At 39.2% G+C, this 15,206-nt stretch overlaps 1 pseudogene; it reads right to left on the bottom strand.

Moving 5' to 3' along the window:
• Positions 1 to 317: 317 nt before the first annotated feature.
• The window catches only part of LOC149262901 (trafficking protein particle complex II-specific subunit 130 homolog), a 75,528-nt pseudogene continuing 60,639 nt past the window's right edge, over positions 318 to 15,206 (bottom strand).

Here is a 15,206-nt window from a genome sequence, read left to right as displayed (position 1 = left end):
TGTCGTGGGCTATCAACAACCACATTCTAATATCTTTTTTTCGGAGTGATCTTCATATTTTGAGCAGCATGAAACTGTTTGAACTTTGAAGCATCATCATTGAATATTTGAATAACATGACTATGCATTGCCCTGAACTATCCTATTCCTTTCTAGTGCAGACCTATCAATGCAAGCTATGTTACTCCTAATTGCTGAGCAAAGCTTTGGGATCTACCTGTTGCCCCTCTCTTAAACAATCTGATGATAATGGTAGTGCACCTACTGCTAGCAATGGCTTAAGGACGGGCACTCCTGTAAAACAAGTTACCATCTTTCTAAAACCCACCATTAGTTACTTCGGAGATGACCTTCATGGGAGTATGTGCTCCAACAACCCGATCACCGGATATTCCATATCGAATGTTCAAAATACTATGCATTTTGGAGAAATCACATCCATGGTTTTCATTACTTAAGACATGGGATTTACCTTATTCATGTGCACTAGCTAACCACACTGTAAAAAGTAGAGCCCCTCTAGAGGATAGAGAAACTACAAGAGGCAGTACAGTCGATTGTTCCTTCCGACATGAACAAACCCAAATTGAAGGTCCAACCAAGTAACATAAATTACTATGGCTACCTTAACTAGGGAAAACAATGTTACCTGCAAAAGAAAAGTGCCATCGTTGCTCTTTGTCACCATACGTGTATTTACACAGAGAGGATCTGTAAAATGCACTGCAACAGTTCTTTTGAACATTCGACTATGAGATGCTCCATATTCCAGCTTCAAAACAAGAGTCCTGATTCCATCCACAATGGTACGCTTTTGGGAAACTTCTAGTTGTCCTTGTGAGGACAGACTCCCATCATGTGCCACAATAGATGTAACACTTATGGGAGATGGTGAAAGAGAAGCCTGCCTACCTGCAGAAATCATTCTATCTGATAGATCATCAATTGCCTGAACTGGTAACCATAAGACTTTGGTGATGTTGCTTGCCCAATCCAGAAGAGCCAACTTTCCATCTCTTATTTGAAATTCTTCAATATCTTGAGCAACAGCTGCCTCCATATCAATCCTGTTGCTTTTCGTAGAGAGATGGATATCATGTGAACTAACAGAGTTTGAAGTTGGTGAGAAATTGTTTTCAGACAAACTGTGATATGCTTTAGCACAGGTCTCCGACTCAATATTGTGAGAAGTCTCAATTTTTAAACCAGGACCTGTATCGATGTGTAAAAGAGCGCCTTTAAGAGAGCATTCAATGGGCCTGATAGCCAGTCCCAACCATTGGAATTTCCCCATCAGCAATCTAGATGAAACAGCTGCAGTGATGTCAACCAATGCCCTTGGCTTGGAGACCTTCAAAACAGGCTTCAGTGTTCTCTCAAAACTCATAAAATCATCACTGTCTGGAGGACCACCCTTTGAGAAAGCATGTGATCTAAATCTCAACTAACCTATCTGACTAGTTAGAACACCTAACACATAAGATCCTACCCGCTGAGGAGGTAAGGACATTATAATATCATTTGCTCCTGGCTTTAGCAAAGGACCTTTCAAGCATTTTACAACCTTAACACCTTCATCTACACTGAATGTTGCTATTAGAGTGAGGCTTAATGATTCTAGGAAAATTTCATCAGGGAAGCCACTCCAGACTGTTACTGGTAGATTTCCTGGGTCACCCTCACATAAATCAAGTGGTGGTCCTGACTTTCTAGAGAAGGTGATTAAGGATGACACATCAAGTGATACATGATTTTTCATTTCGCTATGAGCAAGTCTGGCCACCTCTGATTGCAATGCCTGTCATTCTGTCTTTAGCAGTAAGCCCTTTTCTAATGATAGCAATCTCACACAAGATGTAAGATATCCAGCTTGGTCTTCAAGTTGTTTTTGGCAGTCAGCTAAATTAGGAAGCACCTCTGCCAGTAATGACTGCCACTCTTCACCTGCATACAGAGCACAAACCTTTTCATATAGTTTTGCAGCTGAGTCAAAACTCCCTTGCCTGTAAAACATAGCTGCCACTTCACCAACGGCACTTCACCAAAGAAGCAATGAGCATTATGCAAAAATATTCTCTGGCCACGAAAGCATAGGCTTCCATTTATAGCAGAAAAGGATGAAGGTGCATCCAAAATTTGAAACTCCAATCCTCTCACATCAATTTGCCCATGTAAGTGGGGAAAATTTTCACCCTTTGACAAACAAATGTGAACCTCTCCACTGACCCTACCATTAGACCAAACAATGGGAATCTCTAGCAAGTTTTCAAAAAGCAGAGCAAAGAGATTCTTCCCTTTTATGTTGACATGCCACTTCTGTGTCGTCTGCACAGGATATCTCTTTCAATCAAAGCAGAGAAATGAGCTCGCCATATGTTGAGATGAGGATTAGCAGCACGGTAAAAGACCTAAAATTCTATGTTCTCTTATTTTCTATCACAGTCTAGCCACAAAACCAGACACTGAAATTTCCTAGCTTCCTTTGGATATTTCAATACCTAAACTACTACACGAGAGGGTCTTTGAGTCAATCACTCATTCGGTCATATCTTTTGATCCGGGAGCCAGTTTTTGGAGTGTAATATATCGTTGGAAAGCTTTTTCCGAGATGCTCCTGATGAATAGACTTATGACATGGTTTTTTCTGAATATCGTGTGCAAAACATCTGAAAAAGCCAGACATAGTAAGAGCTCATGGTGATCCCTCGTGATAGGCTATGAAGACTGGAACTAACAGATATCACTGCAATGAAGTGAGATACTTTACTCAACCTATCAACCACAAACATGATGGAATCATGCTTCCTCAATGTCCTCGGAAAACCTATAATGAAGCCCATGGAAATGACCTCCCATTTCCATTCTAGAATCAGAATAGGCTGCAATAAACCACTTGGGTTATTATACTCAGGTTTCACCTACTGACAATACAAACATCTTGCAACAAACTCAGCCACCTATTTGTTCAATTTTTTCCAATGATAGAACTTCTTAACGGTTTTCAAAGTCTTTTGGTATCCTGGGTGGCCTGAATATGGCTTGACATGAAACTCTCTCAAGATACGTTTCTTGATCTCACTACTATTAGGCACATAAATTGTGTTCTTGAATCTGACCAAGCCATCTTCCATGAGGTGATACTCCTCATCCCTATCGCCTTCACCCTGTCTATTGTCACCTTCTGCAAAAATAGTTCTAGTTGTGCAAAGAGGGAAAAAGAAAAGATATGTTTGGAGCTAGCCTCCAATGCCACAGAAGCTTTCAACACTAAATCAGACCCTCTCCATTGGAAAGTTCTATTAAGAAGCTTCCCAACGGTATATATAACTCCCCATATGGACTCCAGAGTCAAAAGTTAGAGCAGATTGAAGGTTAACTTTGAAAATCAGAAAACAAGGAGACCCCGAGTCTCGACATATCAGTGATCCCATAAACCGTAAGTCCCGACATATCGGAGGTTCCACACATTAGAGGTCTAGAGCAATATCGGTATATCGGTGATCGGGAGTCCATAACGCATAGTATATCGGTGATCGCACTTACAGCAGCATGGCATGTTGGCCCATTGCATGTCAAATGCTCGATATACTAGAGGTCTTGTATCGGCGGGCTCACATATCATCAAGGTTAGAGTAAAATTGTGATCAACGATCGTAGATATTGGTGATTACATATCAGAGGTCCAAAGTACATTGAAATCGGCGATTGGCGATCGCAATAGCGTTGGGCATGTTGCAAATCTATAATCGGTGGGGTCTTGTATATGGTACAATTGGTAGTCGGTGACCTAGCCATATCACATATCGGCAATCGAAGTTTTCAAACGTGTCAATCCTAATGGAATTGTGATCTATGATATACAATAACACTGTTAGTGTTAAAATGTTGGGAAAGGCCGAAAATGATTTACAAAGGGTTTCAGCAAAAAACCAAGGGCAAGCGAGCCTTTTCTCTCTCCTCTAGAAGGCCATGTCGTAGAATACTATTGGTCTTGATAAATCCACGTGGCACCTGATTTCATCATGATATGGCAGTATGGAGGATACGTGGCATACAGATCTAGAATTTTCAAGGGTCCAAAGGGGTCATATATGGGTGACACATGTCACCACTCAGAAAGTGACACATGGCAAAGTGTTGATGTCACTAATTGGAGATCAGCATTCGCAAGATGAGGAATGTTGTTACATCAAAGTTGAAACCTCAATTACGATCTGCCGATACATGGGCTAGCCCGCGATCATATAAAGATTCGAGGAACCAAGGGCTAAGCACAAAGGATGATCAGCGATCGCAAGTATTAAGACGATGTACCAAGGAGGTGGATAGGAAATCACTGATTTTCCAACCTCTGATATTTGGCCAAGCACCCAATCATAGCCTCCAGTCATATGATGAAGAAATACCGAAAGGGATCAAAGAAAAAGGGGCTTAAAGAGATCAGCGTTCACAATTTTACAAAGCATATCCAATTTAAAGTTCTCGAACAACCTAAGCTCTGATACAATTGTATAATTGTTTCACGGGGCATGTATAGCTTCGATAGTGTTCCGTAGGAAGTCTAGAGGGATAAATGAGTTGGCAGCAATGTTCAGGATATGTCATGGCCACTACGCAGAACCACTTTCGGGTTCCTATAAGTGCAGAATTGAAACTGTTGAGACCAAAAGCGACAGGGGACTGGCCAAGAGAGTATGAGGCATAATGTAGCAAAAACGTGGTTGGACCAGAGGCTAGCAAAGAGAGTGGCGTGAAGATATTCTTATAGGACCATCATTTTAGTTAACTTGTTAATTTTGTTTTGTTGATTTTGATTGCTATTGTTATTATATTTTATTTCCAAGAAAAGTACCTTTCTATTATAATAATTGGAGGTGACAAAGACTACATGCCGATACCACTAGTCATGCCGACTGTTGGAATCTCTGGCATGAGATGTTTTGTAACTAATTTCCATGTTCTCCCTCTCCTTATAAAAGGGAGGAAGAAACACTTAGAAAAAGTTTTGAATCGTAAGGATTAACTACATGTTATTTTTTAGGCTGTATGACTTCAAGATTTGCATCTTTCAGAATATTAATGAAATGGTGGTGATTCCTACCTTCAATTACTAAATTATGTTACCTCTCTGTTCAAATTCCATTATGTTCATGTTTCCTCTCTGATTTTATGTAATTTTAGCTACTAGAAATGTTTCATATTTTCTTACATATTCATTTTTGTTGACTCGTTAATGCACATGCCTGTATGGATCTTTGAGATTACATCTTTAAAATTGTGCTCCATGAATCACCGCACCCAATCCTTTTTCATCTGTTATGTCTATCTTTAAATCAGATAAGTGTAGAATTATTGATGTTTCAAGCTCTATATGATGATTTATTCTATCTCCTCTTCTTTCATTTCTTTGCCAAAGTTGATTAAACTATAGGTCCTCGAACTACTTGGCCTCCACTAGTTTATACATATATTTCTGTGAGTTGTATATGTGAAAGAGTACCAGAAATACATGCCTTATGTCCTTGGATGAATGAACCAACGCATGTTGTTTATATATATATATATATATATATATAGGTTCAAAATTTATGTGGTGTCTCTAGTTTCTTGAGAATTGTATGAGACACATGAAAATCTAGATGTTCCATTTACTGGTCTTGTAAGAAATCTAAGGTTGTCTCTAGAAGCGACAACATCTTTTGGCGCCATTTCCGGGGAACGTATTGAAGGATTTTTCCCCTAGAATATGATAAGTTAAGCACTCTTTGTGTAGGTGAGAAAATACATTTTGATTGCATCATCATTACCTTGGAAACTCCACAAATCTCATTATCATTTATCATCCTAGATTTTAGAAAGCCTCACACTCACTCAGATACCTCTCAGTAGAAAAGCCCATCTATATCTGACCCAGAGAAATTAATTTTTAGGAGAGTCTGGAAGGAGAAACCTCCTACTACCCATGTTACTGTCTCATTATTCTTTGAAGCTTCCTCATCCATCTCCAAACACAGTGTCATTCACTGCTTAGATCTTACTCCTAAGGTCCTTACATACCTCGTAGAAGATGATCTAGAGCATCGTGCCCCCAAATTAGAGATCAAAGAGGAAGAAATCTTAGTTATGACTCCTTTTGTTTCATTTCGTCCTCCTCCTGAGATTGAAAAAGGTAAAGCTATCCTCAATAATAGAAATATCCACTATACACTTAGTCACACTCCTCTTAGACTAGTTACTCCAACCACTATGGTTTTGGCCCAAGTTCCTTCGGAAAATCTTAATCCCCCTCCATTAATCCAAATGGTCGTTTTGGGTTTCTTACTAAATAAATATTACCCTCTTGGTTCACCTCATCCCATAAATGATATGCCTCAAGACTACCTAGAGATTTTTCCTAGGTTCAATGGGGAAGACAAAAACACTACACAGAGACACATTGAAACCTTTTGTGCTTTTGCTGAGAATCTAAATGTAGAACAATTGGATGTGGTCCTCAGACTCTTTGTGCAATCCCTTGATAGAGAAGCTATAAAATGGTTTAAAGCCCTACTAATGCATCCATCACCACCTGGGAAGAACTTAAAAACTCTTTCACACAAAAGTGGGGTGAAAAGGGAGATCATGAGTATGTCCTCACAAAGTTCAATGTTATAAGGAAGAAGCCAGAAGAAGATATTTCAAAATTCATAAAAAAGGTTCAATAAGCAGTATAATAACTTGCCTCTTGAGATAAATCCTCCTTAAGCTGCTGCTTGTGTAGTATTTGTGGGAGCCTTTGAATCTGAATTTGGCTTTACCCTAAGGGAGAGGAAGTCTTGTACTTTGGATCAACTCCAAGTTGATTCTCTTCAGGTGGAAGAAAATTTCACCTTGGCAGGGAAGTCAAGAGGAAAGAATGAACCTACTGAGAAGAAAAAGGGGAAAGAAGAAACTTCCTCCTCTGGTCAAGCTAAATAATTACCATATTTGAAGTGGGAGGAAATGGATAAACTCATTAAGAGTTTATCTCATAAGGTGGTGAAACTTGAGCTTGAGAACAAGAGTCTCCCGAAACAGAATGCTCAAGGTAACAACCGAGGTTATAACCCACAATATAGAAGACCACCATTGCAGATACTTCAAAGGGAAAGAAAATATCAACTCGATCAGATCCCTCCTCCTCTATATATAGAAGATGATCCAGATGAGAAACTACCAGATACACACGAGATGCATGGAAACTTGTATTCCTCATTCTCTGAAGAGGAACAGGAAAAAATGGCTCACCATGAGATGTGCCATGATAGGGAAGCAACAGTAAATGAGAAAGACATAGGGTTTGTGGATTTCATGCAAGCACAGTTACATCAAAGGTATGATCTCAAATCTTGTGAGGAACACAGAGAAGAAAAGGCACCCGTTCTGATAAAAACTACCGGTGATAAAGAAAGAGAGGTAGAGCTGGGAGGCATAGAAAAGGGCCAGTCTGCATTCAATCTTTAGAAGGAACTCGAGAAGGTAAAGATCCATGTTCCCCTAACTAAAATTCTAAAAAAACTACTTATAAACCTCAAGTCACCCAATTCATGATTCCATCCACCTCATTATAGATCCATGACTATTTAAACCTTCAACAAGAAAGACCAATGGTTTTTTTTTTGGGCCTCATGTTGAAGAAATTGATTCTTCCACTGCACCCTTCTATGTGATCCTCGTAATTCATGACCTCTTGTTGCATAATTGTATGTTGGACTCTGGAGCCTCGCATAACCTCATGCCCTTAGCCGTGATGGAACAACTTGGCTTGCAAATCACCAAACCCTACAAGAACCTATACTCCTTTGACTCTAACAGGGCCAAATGCTTGGGAATGATAAAATATTTGGTGGTAAACCTAGCTCAGATCCCTATGAAGAGCGTAATGATGGACATAGTAGTGGCAGATATCCCCCTCGATCCGGCATGCTCCTATCTAGGTCTTGGGTTCCAAGGTGGGGGGCTCTATCAAATTATATCTAACTTATGCCACTATTCCCATGTTTGGAGGCAAAGAAAGGAGGTTGTACAAAGAGTCCAGATTTGTAAAAATTGTGACCCCAGCTGAAGGTTCTAAGAATTCTCCTATGTATGGAAAAGAAAGTGACCTCTCTTATTTGTTGCTAGAAGAATATGAGACCATCTTAGAATAAACACAAGTATGTCCAATAATGCAGTCAGACGACCAAAACACGGATAAAAACAAAGTATGGAAATTATACTTTGATGGAGCGAATTCCAAAGAGGGAATGGAGCAGGAGTTCTGTTGGTATCTCTTGAGGGCAGCTTCATACCCCTCTCATTCAAGCTAGGGTTTGAGGCAACCAACAATGTGGCAAAGTATGAATCGTTGCTCCTTAGGCTACAAACAATAAGGAATATGAATATTGAATGCTTAACTGTGCATGGAGACTCTGAGCTGATTGTAAAGCAGATTTGAAATCAGTCCTTGGCTAAACACCCCAGATAGAGGACTTACCAGAATGAAGTATGGGACTTAATTGATAACTTATTCCTGGCCTTTAATATCCAATTTTTGCCCAGAGAATGAAATAGAATGGTTGATTCCCTTGTTGTAGCAGCAAGAAATTTCAAATCTCCTCAAAATCTGCTTCTCAGGTACAAGGTGGAGGTCAGAAAAAGACCCTCTATACCTGATAATGTCAAGCACTGACAGGTATTCGAGGAGGATGAGAAGATCAAATGATTTATAGAAGTCGTTGGGGAGTTCACTAGCTCAAATATTGATCAAGGACAGAAAAAAGAGGCAGATTAAGAAAATTATACAACTGGAAGGGAATATTATTGCTCGTGCGCTAGTCCCACTGGAAAGATTATTTAATAAGAATGATGTAGCCTCCAAACCAATGGCTCTAGAGATAGAAAAACAAGTAGAATATTGCAATATCAGCTCAGAAGATGAACCCCAGATGGTTAGACTATCAAAAGGAATCCCCTCACAATATAAACAAAGGTATTTAAATCTCTTCAAAATCTATAAGGATGTTTTTTCTTGGTCTTATGAGGATTTAAAAGCATTTGATACTAACATCATGTAGTATAAGATTCCTTTAAAGAGTGGAATAAAACCATGCAAGTAGAAGCTCAGGAAGATTAATCCACTCTTACTCCCCTCTATTGAAAAAGAAGTTAGGAAACGTCTATAGGCTATAATCATAGTGCCTTTAAGGTACTCGGAGTGGGTGGCCAAACTAGTCCTAGTCCGAAAAAATAATGGAGAAATAAGGTTATGTGTAGATTTTCGTAACCTTAACAAGGCATCTTTGAAAGACAATTACCCACTTCCCAAGATGGATTACATATTACAGAAGGTGGTTGGATCAATTAGAATTCCCATGATGGATGGCTTCTCTCGTTACAACCAAGTGGTAGTCCACCCTGATGATCAGAAGAAGACTGCTTTCACCACCCCTTGGGGAACTTTCATGTATGCTCACATGCCATCCAGTCTTATTAATGTAGGGACCACCTTTCAAAGAGTTATGGATATAGATTTTGTAGGATATCAAGACAAGTTCGTAGTGGTATATTTGGATGATATCACAATCTTCTCTGAGACCGATGAAGAACACATCCTCCACTTGAAGCTCGCCTTTGAGAAATGCAGGAGGTATGGGCTATCTTTAAATCCCAAGAAGTATCAGTTTTCCTTGAGTGAGGGGAAGCTACTAGGACACATAGTAGCACAAGAAGGAGTGAAAATTGATCCTAAGAGAGTCGAAGCTATCAGTCACATTCCTCTACCCAAAAATAAGAAAGAGGTCCAAGTATTTTTGGGGAGAATCAATTTCTTGAGAAGGTTCATACCCAACTATGCAGAAATAGTGAAGGGTATTATAGATATGCTAAAAAAGGAAAATGAAGTCAAATGGAGCCCTACCTCTCGAGATTATTTTACTAGAATTAAAGAAGATTTTGTTGAAGCACTAGTACTAGTCAACCCTGACTACTCAACACATTTCTATATCTTTTATTTTGCTTCTCCGCATTCTATTGTTGCATTCTGGCTACAAAAGAATAAATATGGTTATGAATAGCCCATCACCTTCTTCAGCCAAGTCTTGAGGGATGCTAATATAAAATATAACCTCTTGGAGAAACAAAACTATGCTCTAGTCAAGGATTTGAAGGCATTTCGAGTGTATCTGCTACAGCCAGAAATCACAACATTTGTCCCAACGAAAGCGGTCAAGGACATCCTTGTACAAGCATATGGTGAAGGAAAAAGGGGTAGGTGGATAACAAAGATACAAGAATATGAGTTAGACATAAAGCCTACTAAGCTCATAAAAGGCTAGGGGTTGGCCAATATTTTATCAGAATGTAACTGCCAAGCTTTGGGAATAAACCTGATAATAGAGGAAGACAGAAGAGAAGTTCAATGGAATGGGATTAAAACATCAAATCAAAAGATTTGTGCTAAATATGAGGGATCACCCTAGTATAAGAAAATCATCCATTATCTCTTATTCCTAAGGTGCCCATTAGGGCTAGATAAATCCAAATATAGGATGTTGAAACTGCAAACTCAAAAGATATCATATCCAATGGTCGACTCTACTGAAAAGACCCAGTGGGAGTTTTGATGTTATGTTTGGTAGAAAGCAAAAATCATAAAGTGATTGAGGAATTTCATGGATGATTTTGTGGAGGTCATTATAGCTGGAAGACCACAGCTCACAAAATCCTCAAGGCAATATTCTACTAGCTTACACTATTTGGAAATGTGAATTTACAAGTCAGGTCATGTAAGAAGTGCCAAGTCTTTTCTAAGACACAAAAAATTTCTCCTCTTCCCTGATCCTAGTGCATGTGGAATAACCATTCAGACAGTGGGGACTAAAATTCATAGGAGAGATAAACCCACCTTCCAGTGGCCAACATAAGTGGATATTGACGGCCATGAATTATTTCACCAAGTGGGTAGAGGCCATCCCAGCCAGAAACGCTACAGAACCAGTGGTAATTAATTTTATGGAGGAAAGCATATTATCGCGTTTTGGTTGCCCTACCAAAATCATCATTGACAATGCTCAAGTCTTCAAGTCTGCAAAATTCATCATCTTCTGTCAGAAATTCAATATCATCATTAGGCACTCCACTACCTACTATCCTCAAGGAAATAGTTTAGCTAAGTCCTTAAACAAAATTGTGTTGAGAGTGCTGAAGAAGACCATCACCGAAAATCGGAGGAATTAGGACACCTAATTGAAGTTTGCACTCTGGGCTAACTGAGTGACTCCTAAACGTTCCACTAGAAAATTACCTTTCGAGCTAGTGTATGGTAAGGTTGCAGTCTTCCCAATCTAATTAGCAATGCCAGTGGCGAAGTTACTACAAGAAGCTGAGGAGGAGCCAAGTTCTTTGACACAAAGGATAAACCAACTGGATGAGCTTCATGAAAACATGGAACAGGTGGGGGATAAATTGCAAATTACCAATAGAAGATGAAACCCTTGTTTGAAAAAAAGGCCAAGGATTGACCTCTTCAACTAGGAAATTTATTTCTCCGATGGGTTGTCCGATGAGAAGAAAAAAGTAAACACGGAAAATTTGATTCACTTTGGTTGATCCCTTTCAAAATTCCAGAGGAAAAAGGAAATAATACGTACCTACTCAAAAATCTAGAAGGTGAATCATTGGATCTGCTAGTAAATGGTCAGTTCCTAAAACTCTATTTTCAGATTTAAAGGTACTTATCTTGCACTCATTGTAAATATCGGTGTGTACATTATAATTATCATATGAAATTTCCAGTTTTCTATTTAAAATTTCACTTTCACAAAATTTTCACTTGTTTAAAAAGACTTCATGCCCAAAAAATAGAAGTTCATAGAATGTAGGTTCTCGACACATTGCAATCCAATGCCCCGTCCCCTATTGGAGTTAATGTTGTCACCTTCTACAAAAAGAGTTCCAGTTGTACAAAGAGGGAAAAAGAAAATAGATGTTTGGAGCTAGCCTCCAATGACACAGAAGCACTCAAAACTAAATTAGACCCTCTCCATTGGAGCATGCTCTGAAGTAGATTTACAAAGGTATATAGAACTCCCCATATGGACTCCAAAATCAAAATTTAGAGCAAATTGAAGGTTACCTTTGAAAACCATAAAACAAGGAGAAAATTCCTAAGTGTAAAACCTTGGGTCTCGGCATATCGACGATCCCACAAATTGGAAGTCTCGACATACCGGGGTCCCACACATCAGAGGTCTAGAGCAATATCGGAATATCAACAATCGGGGGTGCATGAAGCATAGTATATCGACATATCGGTGATCACACTCAGAGAAGCATGGCATATCGGCCCATCGCATGTCAGATGCCCGATATATCATAGCTCCTGTATCGACAGGCTCACATATCGGAGAGGTAAGACTAAACTTGCGATCCGCGATCGCCAATATCGGCGATCATATATCAAAGGTCAAAGGTACAATGAAATCAGTGATTGGCGATCGCAATAACGTTGGGCATGTCACAAATCTACAATCGGTGGGGTCCTGTACACGGTGCAATCGGTAGTTGGTGACCAGGTCATATCGCATATCAGTGATCGGCATTTTCAAAAGTGTCAATCCTAATGGAATTTCGATGTGTGATATACAATCATGTTATTAGTGTTAAAATGTTGAGAAAGGATGAAAACGATTTACAAAGGATTTCAACAAAAAAAACAAGGGCAGGCGGTTCTTTTCTCTCTCCTTTAGAAGGCCACGTGGTAGAATACTATTGGTCCTAATAAATCCATGTGGCATCTGACATCATCATGATGTCATAGTACCGAGGACATTTGGCATGCAGATCTGCCATTTTCAAGGGTCTAAAGGGGGCATATCTGGATGACACGTGTCGCCACTTAGAAAGTGACATGTGGTGGAGTGATTATGTCACTAAACAAAGATCGGCGTTCGTAGGATGAGGCATTTTGTTACATCAAAGTTCAAACCCCGATTGTGATCCATCGATAAAGGGTCTCCGATACAAGGGTTGGCCTGCGGTCACATAAAGAGCTGGGGAACCAAGGGCTAAGCACAAAGGATGATCAATGATCGCAAGTTTCAGGAAGATGCACCAAGGACATTGATAGGAAATTGTCGATTTGCCGACCTCTAATATTTGGCCAAGCACCTAGTCATAGCCTCTGGTCATATGATGAAGAAATACTGAAAGGAATCAAAGAAAAAGGGGCTTAAAGAGATCCGCATTCGCAATTTTACAAAGCCTGTCCAGTTTAAAGTTCCTGAACAACCTGAGCTCTGATACAACTATATAACTATTTCACAAGGCATGTATGGCTCTTATAGCATTCCGCAGGAATTCTAAAGGGATAAATAAGTTGGAAGCAATATTCAGGATATTTCATGGCCACTACGTAGAACCACTTTCAGGTACCTGTAAGTGCAGAAGTGAAACTATTGAGACCGAAAGCGACAGGGAACTGGTGGAGAGAGCATGATGCATAATGTAGCAGAAGCATGGTTGGACCAAAGGCCAGAAAAGAGAGTGGTGTGGAGATATTTTTACAGGACCATCATTTCAGTTCACCTGTTAATTCTATTTTGTTGATTTTGATTTCTATTGTTATTCTATTTTATTTCCAAGAAAAGTACCTTTCTGTTGTAATAATTGGAGGCGATAGAGACTACACGCCGAGATAGCTAGTCATGTCGACCACTGGAAGCTCTGGCATGAGATGTTCTGTAACTAATTTCCATGTTCTCCCTCTCCTTATAAAATGGAGGAAGAAACACTTAGAAAAGGTTCGAAATCCTAAAGATTAACTACATGTTATTTTTGAGACTGTATGACTTCAAGATTTGCATCTTTCAGAATATTAATGAAATGGTGGTCATTCCTACCTTCGAGTACTACAGTATGTTACCTCGTTGTTCAAATTCCATTATGTTCATTTTTCTTCTCTGATTTCATGTAATTGTAGCCGCTAGAAATGTTTCATATGTTCTTACAGATTCATTTGTGTTGACTCGTTAATGCACATGCATGTATCTTTAAGATTATACCTTTAAAATTGCACTCCATGAATCATCGTACCCAATCCTCTTTCATCCACTATGTCTATCTTTAACTTAGATAAGTGTATAATTCTTGATGTTTCAAGCTCTATATTATGAGTTATTCTATCTCCTTCTCTTCTTTCATTGCTCTATGAAAGCTAATTAAATTGTAGGTCCTCAAACTAATCAGCCTCCAGAAGAGTACCAGAAATATGTGGCTTATGTCCTTGGATGACTGAACCAACCCATGTTGTTTATTGTGTGTGTGTGTGTGTGTGTGTGTGTGTGTGTGTGTGTATATATATATAAATTTAAGTTCAAAATATATGTGATGTCTCTAGTCTCCTGAGAATCGTATGAGACACATGAAAATATAGATGTTTGGGGCACTGGTCTTGTAAGCAATCTGAGGTTGTCTATGGAAACGAAAACATTGTGGTTGCAATCTCTGCTTCATCTGCTAGTACTTCTGATCATGATGCGCTACATGCAAGATATTATCCTATAAATTTGTCCAATAAGAGCTCACAACTGAAATATGGTTCACCTACACTCTCCTAATGAGAACATATGCAACCTATTTCTCCTTTCCCTTGATGTATCTGATCTCAAAGTCAAACTCACTGAGGGTATCCAACCATCTAGCTTTCTAAGCATTTAGATTGGTTTGTTAAAAAACGTGTTGTAGTCCATTGTGATCACTCATAAAGATGAACCTCCTACCAACAAGATAATATCACCGCATCTTCAATGCATGAATGATAGTTGCCAACTCAAGATCATGAGTCACATAATTTCACTCATGGTCATTCAGCTTCCTTGAATCATAGCATACCAACTTCCCTTCTTGCATCAGTACTCCACCAATTCCTTCCTTGCAAGCATCTATACAAACCAAAAACTCCTTATCAGGATCTACAAACTTCAAAAACATAGCATTTATAAGGAAATTCTTTAACTTCTCAAAAATAGCTCCACACCCCTTAGTCCATTCAAACTTATTCCCTTTCCTCTACAAATATGTAATAGGATATCCAATCCATGATAATTTCTTGGTGAACTACCTGTAATAACCTACTAGTCCCATGAATGATCTCAACTCATCTACATTCCTAAGAGTTGGCCACTCCATGAGCTATAATTCTTTCCAAG

The sequence above is a fragment of the Pinus tabuliformis genome, chromosome 6, assembly GCF_031772625.1.
Source record: "Pinus tabuliformis cultivar Carrire ecotype Pingquan chromosome 6, CPIR1, whole genome shotgun sequence".
In the NCBI taxonomy this organism is placed as follows: Eukaryota; Viridiplantae; Streptophyta; class Pinopsida; order Pinales; family Pinaceae; genus Pinus; species Pinus tabuliformis.
The sequence above is the reverse complement of the archived record's forward strand: the minus strand, read 5'-3'. Positions and strand labels throughout refer to the sequence as shown.